We start from the raw sequence: 11,018 nt of genomic DNA on the forward strand, positions 1-11,018 counted from the left end.
GCTGCAATCAAAGTTGCTAACACCAAAAAGCACGACTTCCAGTCCTTCATGGAGACTTGCATTGCTGCCGCCACTCGGATCGCTGATGGGATCGATCTAGACTCATTCGTGGAGCCTGCCGGCCCTCCTCCGGCCGAGTGAACAATCTTATGAAACTTGGATACGCTTTAAATTTGCCTCGGAATGTCGAGTGGTTTCTGTAACCGTTAAACTCCTTCGGGCTTCGAGCCCGAGTACTTTTGATTCGCTGCTTGGAACCTTTTAGGATTTATTTGAATTTGGTTTATCTCCGAATGTGCTTGTGTTTGCCTCCGGATGGACTTTGCTCACTGCACCTCGTCGCCCTTGTGGATAGGGATGGAGCGGACGTTGTATTTGTGCCGCAACTCCGAAGGAGAAGGTTGCAGTCGACCTGCACCTCGTCGTCCTTGCGGATGGGGATGGAGTGGACGTTGTATTTGTGCCGTAGCTCCGAAGGAGAAGGTTGCAGTCGACTTGCACCTCGTCGTCCTTGCGGATTGGGATGGAGCGGACGTTGTATTTGTGCCGCAGCTCCGAAGGAGAAGGTTGCAGTCGACCTGCACCTCGTCGTCCTTGCGGATAGGCATGGAGCAGACGTTGTATTTATGCCGCAGCTCCGAAGGAGAAGGTTGCAGTCGACCTGCACCTCGTCGTCCTTGCGGATAGGGATGGGTCTCAAACTTAGGTGAGTGCTGGACTGCCGTTAAGCCTCTTAGTGAGAGAACTTAGGCGAGTGCTCGACTGCAGCTAAGCCCCTCCGAGTGGGAGGATTGCTCTCCACTCAGTAGGATTTTTTCAAACTTAGGCGAGTGCTGGACTGCTGTTAAGTATCTTAGTGAGTGAACTTAGGCGAGTGCTCGACTACAGCTAAGCCCCCGAGTGGGAGGATTGTTCTCCACTCGGTAGGATTTTTCCAAACTTAGGCGAGTGCTGGACTGCCGTTAAGCCTCTTAGTGAGAGAACTTAGGCGAGTGCTCGACTGCAGCTAAGCCCCCGAGTGGGAGGATTGCTCTCCACTCGGTGGGATTTTTTCAAACTTAGGCGAGTGCTCGGACTGCCGTTAAGTCTCTTAGTGAGAGAACTTAGGCGAGTGCTCGACTGCAGCTAAGCCCTCGAGTGGGAGGATTTCTCTCCACTCGGTGGGATTTTTTCAAACTTAGGCGAGTGCTGGACTGCCATTAAGTCTCTTAGTGAGAGAACTTAGGCGAGTGCTCGACTGTAGCTAAGCCCCCGAGTGGGAGGATTGCTCTCCACTCAGTGGGATTTTTTCAAACTTAGGCGAGTGCTGGACTACCGTTAAGTCTCCTAGTGAGAGAACTTAGGAGAGTGCTCGACTGCAGCTAAGCCCCCAGAGTGGGAGGATTGCTCTCCACTCGGTGGGATTTTTTTCAAACTTAGGCAAGTGCTGGACTGCCGTTAAGCCTCTTAGTGAGAGAACTTAGGCGAGTGCTCGACTGCAGCTAAGCCCCCGAGTGGGAGGATTGCCCTCCACTCGGTGGGATTTTTTCAAACTTAGGCAAGTGCTCGACTACCGTTAAGTCTCTTAATAAGAGAACTTAGGCGAGTGCTCGACTGCAGCTAAGCCCCCGAGTGGGAGGGTTGCTCTCCACTCGGTAGGATTTTTTCAAACTTAGGCGAGTGCTGGACTGCCGTTAAGTCTCTTAGTAAGAGAACTTAGGCGAGTGCTCGACTGCAGCTAAGGCCCCGAGTGGGATGGTTGCTCTTCACTCGGTAGGATTTTTTCGAACTTAGGCGGAACGGATTCGCGAGTAAGCCCACCCAATGGGGATTTCAAAAGTAAATAAGAACAACACAATCGAATGAGAGAACCATAAGCTCTTGTCTTTGATAAACGAATTACAAAAGGTGTTGCTTATTACATTTTATTCGAGCGAGTGTTTAAGTATAAAAGGGGCGGAGCAGCTCCGCGTTCCAAGCCCGTGGCTCGTCTTTCTGATGCTTGATACTGTAAAGATGATATGCTCCATTGTGGAGAACTTTGGTGACGATGAAGGGGCCTTCCCAAGTTGGAGCGAGCTTGTGTGGTTTTTGCTGATCCACTCGAAGAACCAAGTCTCCTTCTTGAAAGGCCCGACCCCTCACATTCCTGGCGTGGAATCGACGCAAGTCTTGCTGATAAATGGTCGAGCAGATCAAGGCCATCTCTCTTTCCTCCTCTAGGAGATCGACTGAATCTTGTCGGGCCTGCTCTGCTTCCGCTTCGGAGAAGAGTTCAACTCTGGGTGCATTGTGGAGCAAGTCACTTGGCAGAACAGCTTCGGCTCCATAAACTAAGAAGAAAGGAGTTCTTCCAGTCGACCAATTAGGAGTTGTCCTTAAGCCCCATAGAACTGACGAAAGTTCATCAACCCAAGCACCTGCCGCATGTTTGAGATCACGCATCAGTCGGGGTTTCAGTCCTTTGAGAATTAGGCCATTGGCTCTTTCTGCTTGTCCGTTCGACTGCGGGTGAGCGACAGAAGCATAGTCGACTCGAGTGCCCTGAGAGGCGCAGAAAGCTCTGAACTCATCGGAATCGAAGTTCGACCCGTTGTCCGTGATGATGCTGTGTGGGACTCCATATCTGAATGTCAATTCCCTGATAAAACTGACAGTGGTGCTAGCATCAAGGTTCTTGATAGGTTTGGCTTCGATCCATTTGGTAAACTTGTCGACTGCAACGAGCACGTGAGTGAAGCCGCTTTTGCCAGTTCTCAGTGGTCCAACCATATCCAGTCCCCAAACAGCGAAGGGCCAGACGAGGGGGATGGTCTTTAGGGCTTACGCTGGCTTGTGAGACATATCAGAGTAAAATTGATAGCCTTCACATCTGTCGACTATATATTTCGCCATCTCATTTGCTAGTGGCCAATAGAATCCAGCTCGGTATGCTTTAGCCACGATGGCCCGAGAGGACGCATGGTGACCACAGGTCCCTGAGTGGATGTCATTGAGGATCATTCGACCTTTTTCTGGTGTTATGCACTTCTGACCGACTCCAGTCACACTTTCCCTGAACAGCTGCCCTCTTATCGCAGCAAAAGCTTTGGATTGACGGACGATCTGTCGAGCTTCTTCTTCATCCTCTGGGAGCTCTTTCCTGAGGATGTACGCAATGTAGGGCACCGTCCAGTCGGGAGTAACGACTAGAAGCTCCATGATCAGGTCGACCATAGCTGGGACCTCGACTTCAGTCGGATCCGTGGCGCTCTTGGGTTACGGGGGCTCTTCAGTGAAAGGGTCTTCCTGAACTGTCGGCGTGTGAATATGCTCCAAGAACACATTGCTGGGAATGGCTTCCCTCTTGGAACCTATCTTTGCCAATTCATCGGCTGCTTGATTTTTCAATTGGGGGACGTGGTGGAGTTCTAACCCCTCGAACTTCTTCTCAAGCTTTCTCAACGCGTTGCAGTAACCAGTCATGGCTGGACTTCTGACGTCCCACTCCTTCATCACTTGATTAACTACCAAATCTGAGTCGCCATAGACCATGAGGCGACGGACGCCGAGTGAGATGGCCATGCGCAAACCATACAGGAGTGCTTCATATTCTGCTTCATTGTTGGAGGAATCAGAGTGAATCTGGAGGACATATCTGAGCTTGTCTCCTCGAGGGGATACCAGAACTACTCCAGCACCAGAACCGTTCAACATCTTGGATCCGTCAAAGAACATGGTCCAGTGCTCAGAGTGAACTTGAGTCGGCAGTTGCTGTTCGATCCACTCGGCGAGGAAATATGCTATTGCTTGGGACTTGATAGCTTTCTTTGCCTCAAACTTGATATCCAAGGGAAGGAGCTCTATCGCCCATTTTTCCACTCGACTAGTTGCATCTCTGTTGGGCAGAATATCTGAAAATGGAGCGTCGTAGACGACTGTAACAGAGTGATCTGAGAAGTAGTGTGCAACCTTCTTCGTGGTCATGTAAATTCCATAGACAACCTTCTGATAGTGAGGATATCTCTGCTTTGGCAGGGTCAAGACTTCAGAAATATAATAAACTAGGCATTGGACTTTGTACGTTTTTCCTTCTTCTTCCCGCTCGACCGTAAGTACTGTACTGACGACTTGTCCAGTGGCTGCTATATAAAGCAGTAGAGGCTCTTTGTTGACTGGAGCAGCAAGCACCGGCTGGGTGGAAAGCAGGGCTTTTAGCTCTGCGAATGCTGTATCAGCTTCTGGAGTCCACTCAAACTTATCTGATTTCTTCATCAGTCGGTAAAGAGGCTGCGCCTTTTCACCGAGGCGAGAAATGAATCGACTTAGGGCGGCCAAGCAACCCGTGAGCTTCTGGACATCATGCACATGCACAGGGCGTTTCATTCGGAGTATAGCGCCTACTTTCTCTGGGTTAGCATCGATTCCTCATTCGGAAACAGGAAAACCAAGTAACTTGCCGCCTGGAACTCCAAACATGCACTTTGATGGATTGAGCTTGATATCATACCTTCAGAGGTTGGCAAAGGTTTCAGCGAGGTCGGTCAGCAAGTCGGAACCTTTACGTGACTTGACCACAATATCATCCATGTATGCTTCCACATTCCGACTGATCTGAGTGAGCAGGCACTTCTGAATCATCCGCATAAATGTGGCTCCGACATTCTTCAAGCCGAATGGCATTGTGACATAACAGAAGCACCCAAACGGGGTGATAAAAGCTGTCTTTATTTCATCAGGTCCGTACAGACGGATCTGGTGGTACCCGGAGTAGGCATCCAAAAAGGACAGATGCTCGCACCCAGCAGTCGAATCGACTATCTGATCGATGCGAGGGAGAGGGAAGTGATCTTTCGGGTAGGCCCGATTGATATGCTTGAAATTGATGCACATGCAGAGTGAGTCATCTTTCTTTGGGACCATGACAACATTGGCTAACCACTCGGAGTGGTAAATCTCTCGGATAAACTCAGCTGCCAAAAGTCGAGCCACCTCTTTGCCGATTGCTTTTCTTTTCTGGACGGGGGACCATCGAAGATGCTCTTTGACTGGTTTCACTTTTGGGTCGACCTGCAAATGATGCTCAGCCAGTCCCCTAGGAACACCTGGCATGTCAGAAGGCTTCCATGCAAAGATGTCCCAGTTCTCACGGAGGAACTGAATGAGTTCTTCTTCCTATTTGGAGTCGAGTGTGGTCAAAATGTGGGTCGGAGCTGCATTGGGGTCCGTCGGGTGAATATGAACAGACTTCGTCTCGCCAGACGTCTGGAATGCTGAATCCGTGGCTGGCTTCTTGGCTCGCAGCAAGTCACTCAGGTCTGCATTTTTCTGGTATTCTTGCAATTCTACCACGGCCATCTGGGCATCGGCGATCTTTGAGCCCTTCTAGAAACACTCTTCCGCCTTTTTCCGATTACCAGAGATAGTGATCACTCCTCTGGGACTAGGCATCTTCAGTTTGAGGTACACGTAACAAGGTCGAGCCATGAATCGTGCATAAGCTGGCCTGCCTAGAATTGCATGATACGCACTCTAAATATCCACGACTTCAAACGTCAACTTTTCTTTGCGGTAATTTTTGGCATCACCGAAAAGCACGTCAAGTGCAATCTTACCGAGGGATGCAGCCTTCTTGCCTGGGATGACCCCATGGAAACTCATATGGCTTTCACTGAGTCTGGACATCGGAATGCCCATTCCTTTCAACGTTTCTGCATACAGAATGTTCAGGCCACTGCCACTGTCCATCAGGACCTTTGTCAGTCCAGTGCCTTCGACCACCGGGTCGACCACCAACGCTTGCGTCCCAGGGGTGGCGATGTGCGTTGGATGATCAGACTGGTCGAACGTAATGGCAGTCTGCGACCATTTCAAGTAACTGGGTGTCGCCGGAGCGACCATGTTTACTTCTCTGTTGATGACATTCAATCGACTCTTGTTTTCGACATCAGCAAAAATCATCAGAGAGGAATTCACGTGAGGATAACCATCATCATCTTCTCCTTCACTCTCAGCCTTGTCTCCTCCTTCTCCTTTTCCTTGGGTTGTTTCTCTCAGAACTGCTGGATCAGGAGCCGACAATGTCGAGTGGTATGCTTTGGGTAAATGACATTACCTTCTTCATCTTTTTTGGTGTGGATATGGCACGGCAGATCCAACACGTCATTTCCATCTTGATATTTTACTTTCTTGGGGTTCCACGGCCCTTTGGGCTTCCCCTTGAACTTTCCTTGAACCACAGCCAAGGCCTCACCCGGAGCAGCTGGTTCGGCCTTGTGTTTTTGTTTCCGACTGGAGTTTCCTCCTCCGGCTTCGTGGGCAACTGCTTTGTGCTTGCCGCTCCGCAGTCGCTCTTCCTCTTCACCATTGGCATACTTGGTGGCAATTTCCATCATCCGAGTCAGAGTCATGTTTCCTGTCTGACCAAATTTTAGATTCAACTCCCGGTACCTGACGCCTTCCTTGAAAGCACAAATTGCCTGATGATCAGACACATCTTCCACCGTGTGGTGCAGGGTGATCCACCTCTGGATATAATCTCTCAAAGTTTCATTCGGTTTCTGGACGCAACACTGTAATTCTGTCAAACCTGCTAGCCGTTTGCATGTACCCTCAATCATTCTGACAAACTGTAACACCCCGGACATGACTTTCCCAAAATGTATTCCAACTCTTGCCGTTTCCGGCGTTAAGTTATTTTATTTTCTCGGGTTCGGGTTTTTGTCTCCGTGTGTTGTTCCCATTGTCATGCATCTCATTTCATGTCATCATGTGCATTGCATTTGCATACGTGTTCATCTCATGCATTCGAGCATTTTCCCCGTTGTCTGTTTTGCATTCTGGCGATTCGTTCTCCTCCGGTGGTCATTTCTACCTTTCTTTCGTGTGTGGGGATTAAACATTTCCGGATTGGACTGAGACTTGCCAAACGGCCTTGGTTTACTAACGGTAGACCGCCTGTCAAGTTTCGTATCATTTGGACTTCGTTTGATACTCCAACAGTTAACCGAGGGACCGAAAAGGCCTCGTGTGTGTTGCAGCCCAACACCCCTCCAAGCTGGCCCAAAACCCACCAAAACCCTCTCCATCATCTAGAGCATTCGATCACGATCGCGTGGCCGAAAACCGCACCTCATTTGGACTCTCCTAGCTCCCCCTATGCCTATAAATAGACCCCCCCCCCCCCCCCCCCCCCCCCCGCGCGATCCGGATCTCCTTCTTCCCCGAAACCCTAGCCCTGCTCCATCCGCGCGCCGGACACGTCCGGTCCGTGCCGGACACTCCGCGCCGCCGCCTCCGTGCCAATCGTGTGGCGCCACGTGGCGCGCCGCCACTCTCTCCACCGCCGGCCCGGGAAGCCCAGGAGGGGCCCCCGAGGCCCGTTGCCTCCCGCGGCGCCCCGCGCCCGACCCCGCCGCCAGCGCCTCGTCTCCGCCGCCCGCCGCCACTGCATCGGCCGCCGCGCACCATTGCCGCCACCTACTCCGGTGACCCGCGTCGCCATTGCCGCCAACCGCCCGGCCACCTCGCCGTTCCGGCGACTCTGCCGCGCCGGAGTCCGCGCCCCCGCCGGCGACCCACGTCACCCCGGCCAGATCCGGCGACCCCCGCCTCCCCGGCCACCTCTCCTCCAACTCCGGCGACAAACCTCAATCCGCGTGCAGATCTCAGATCCAAATCGCCTTGGTTGACTTTTTCTCCCGAAACCCTAGTTCATGTTGCCCTGTTCAGCGTGCTATAACTTTGCATCCGTAACTACGTTTTGGGCATATAGCATATCAAAATGTTCGCCTCAGAGAGTACATCATTTCATTCCATTGCATCATTTTCATTTGAGCTCATCTTGATGCCCGAAATGCTATTAGAAGAGTACTACTTGAGATAATTGTCCGATCTGCTACTCCATTTAGATATTTGTCTTTTTTGCCATGATTATTGTGTGCATGTTATGCCCATGAGCTGTACATGTGTTTTGTTAAGGGTTTTGCCATCTTTCCAGAGGTGCAACCCATGTATTTTTGTGATGTGTGTGGTGACTAGCACAAGCTTGCAAAGTGAGGCACTTGGTAATGCTAATTTCAGGGACTTAGCATTTCCACTAAGTCCTTGAGCTGTTTATCTCATATGGCCATATGTTCATGTTGTTTCCAAGTGATCCGTGCCTCTTTTGAGGATGATCAGGAAGGATGTTTTTTTAATCTTGTAGTGCTCTATCCATCCATGTCTTTGTTTGCAATTATGGAGCACCCTATCTTCAGTCAATCGAGCTCTACTTTTGCTACTTCGTGAATCTGGGCAGGTTGTCTACTTGTTAGCGATTTTGCCGATGTTGTTGTAGTTGATCCGTGCATGCTATGCTATTGTTCTTGCCATGTCTAGCTTGTATTTTGTGTATTCTTGATGGGTGTATGCTTATATTGTCATGACTTGCTCCGTAGTGAGTGCATCGAGCTCGTTTACATGCCTACTTAATATCTGTTTTCAGCATGTGCCAGTTTTCACTAAGTCTGAAAACTGATTATGTTCTTGCCATGTTCACATGCTTGCAAATGTGTTTTCTGATCCCTTTTGGCTCAAGGTCACTACGGGACTTTTGTTTAGCTTTTTGAGTAGCTCCATGCCATGTTTTACTTTGCCTTTTTCAGGTCCTGTAGCATGTAGTTTTGTTGCTCCGAAGAGTGCTACCTGATCTGAAATTCCAGACAAGTGTTAATTTCACCAAGTCTGAAATCTGTTTGCCATATGCATTTTTGCCATGCTTGTTTGAACCTGTTAATGGATGATTTGGCCGTAGCTCAGTGCTAGACTTTTGTTAAGCATCATGAATGGATTCCTGCCATGTATTTTTATGACATGTTTGGGTGCTGTAGCATGTTCATCTCGTTGCATTTAGATGGCTACTTGCTGTAAATCGCAGACTGGTGTCATATTTGAATCGCTTGCCATTTCCAAACCGTAGCTCCGATTCCGGCGTTCTTTATATCGTTTTCAAGCGATTTCATCTCATCTTTCCAGTGGCACACTTGGATTTCCAAGTTGAGGCCAGGTTCATGCATTCCTTGTCACATCTTGCATATGCATCCCGCATCGCATCCCGCATAGCATACCATGTTTGCATCATATTGTTTGATCCTTGCACGTGGTCGATTGTGTCCTTGTTGCTTGCTTGTCTTGTTTGGGTAGAGCCGGGAGATGAGTTCACTAACGAGGAGCCTGTTGAGTTTGCTTTCGAGGATCCAGTCAACTCTGACAACTTTGCAGGCAAGATGATCATACCCTCGAAATCACTACTATCTTTGCTATGCTAGATTGCTCGCTCTTTTGCTATGCCAATGCTACGATGCCTACCACTTTCTTTCAAGCCTCCCAAATTGCCATGTCAAACCTCTAACCCACCATGTCCTAGCAAACCGTTGATTGGCTATGTTTGCGCTTTGCTCAGCCCCTCTTACAGCGTTGCTAGTTGCAGGTGAAGATTGGAGACCGTTCCTTGTTGGAACATTATTTACTTGTTGGGATATCATTATATTGCCATGTTATCTTAATGCATCTATATACTTGGTAAAGGGTGGAAGGCTCGGCCTCTCGCCTAGTGTTTCGTTCCACTCTTGCCGCCCTAGTTTCCGTCATATCGGTGTTATGTTCCCGGATTTTGCGTTCCTTACGCGGTTGGGTTATAATGGGAACCCCTTGATAGTTCTCCTTGATTAAAGCTTGTCCAGCAATGCCCAACCTTGGTTTTACCATTTTCCACCTAGCCTCTTTTCCCTTGGGTTTCCGGAGCCCGAGGGTCATCTTATTTTAGCCCCCCCGGGCCAGTGCTCCTCTGAATGTTGGTCCAACCGAGCGATGTCCGGGGCTACCAGGGGCAACTCTGGGATGGCCTACCCGACGTCTTGATCATCCGATGTGCCCTGAGAACGAGATATGTGCAGCTCCTATCGGGATTTGTCGGCACATCTGGGTGGTGTTGCTGGATTTGTTTTAACCTGTCGAAGTGTCTTGAAGAACCGAGATACCGAGTCTGATCGGAACGTCTCGGGAGGAGGTCTATTCCTTCGTTGACCGTGAGAGCTTGTCATGGGCTAAGTTGGGACCCCCTGCAGGGATTTGAACTTTTGAAAGCCGTGCTCGCGGTTATGGGTAGATGGGAATTTGTTAATGTCCGGTTGTAGATAACTTGAACGTTAACTTAATTAAAATGAATCAACAGTGTGAGTTGCCGTGATGGTCTCTTCTCGGCGGAGTCCGGGAAGTGAACACGGTGTTGGAGTAATGCTTGCGTAGGTTGTACTCTAGTTTCTCGCTCGCGCTTTGCCTCCTCTTCTCGCTCTCTTTTGGGAACAGGATAGCCACCATATATGCTAGTCGCTTGCTGCAGCTCCACATATTTACCTTGCCTTTCCTTTTAAGCTTAAATAGTCTTGATCCCGAGGGTGCGAGATTGCTGAGTCCCCGTGGCTCACAGATTACTATTACACCAGATGCAGGTCCTGATGATTCCGCTCCAGGTGACACGCTTGAGCTCAAGTGGGAGTTCGACGAGGACTCTCAACGTTACTATGTTTCCTTTCCTGATGATCAGTAGTGGTGCCCAGTTGGGGGTGATCGGGACCGTGTCGCATGTTGGGTTATCTTTTATTTTGGCGCCGTAGTCGGGCCATGAGTGTTTGGATGATGTAATGTTATTTTTGTACCTTGATTGATGTGGCGAGTGTAAGCCAACTATGTTATCTCCCCTTTATTATTTATATTACATGGGATATTGCGAAGATTGCCTAACTTGCGACATATGCCTTCAATGCGATTATGCCTCTAAGTCGTGCCTCGACACGTGGGAGATATAGTCGGATCGAGGGTGTTACAAGTTGGTATCAGAGCCTTCCCCGACCTTAGGAGCCCCATTGCTTGATCGTTTTTAGCAGCCGAGTTGTGTCTAGAAAAATGTTTTGAGTCATTTAGGAATTATACATCAGAGAGTTTAGGAATTATTTTTACTTCCCAGTCTCCTCATCGCTCTGGTAAGGCATCCTGACGTAGAGTTTTGACTCTTCTCTTCT

The sequence above is a fragment of the Triticum urartu genome, chromosome 3, assembly GCF_003073215.2.
Source record: "Triticum urartu cultivar G1812 chromosome 3, Tu2.1, whole genome shotgun sequence".
Taxonomy (NCBI): domain Eukaryota; kingdom Viridiplantae; phylum Streptophyta; class Magnoliopsida; order Poales; family Poaceae; genus Triticum; species Triticum urartu.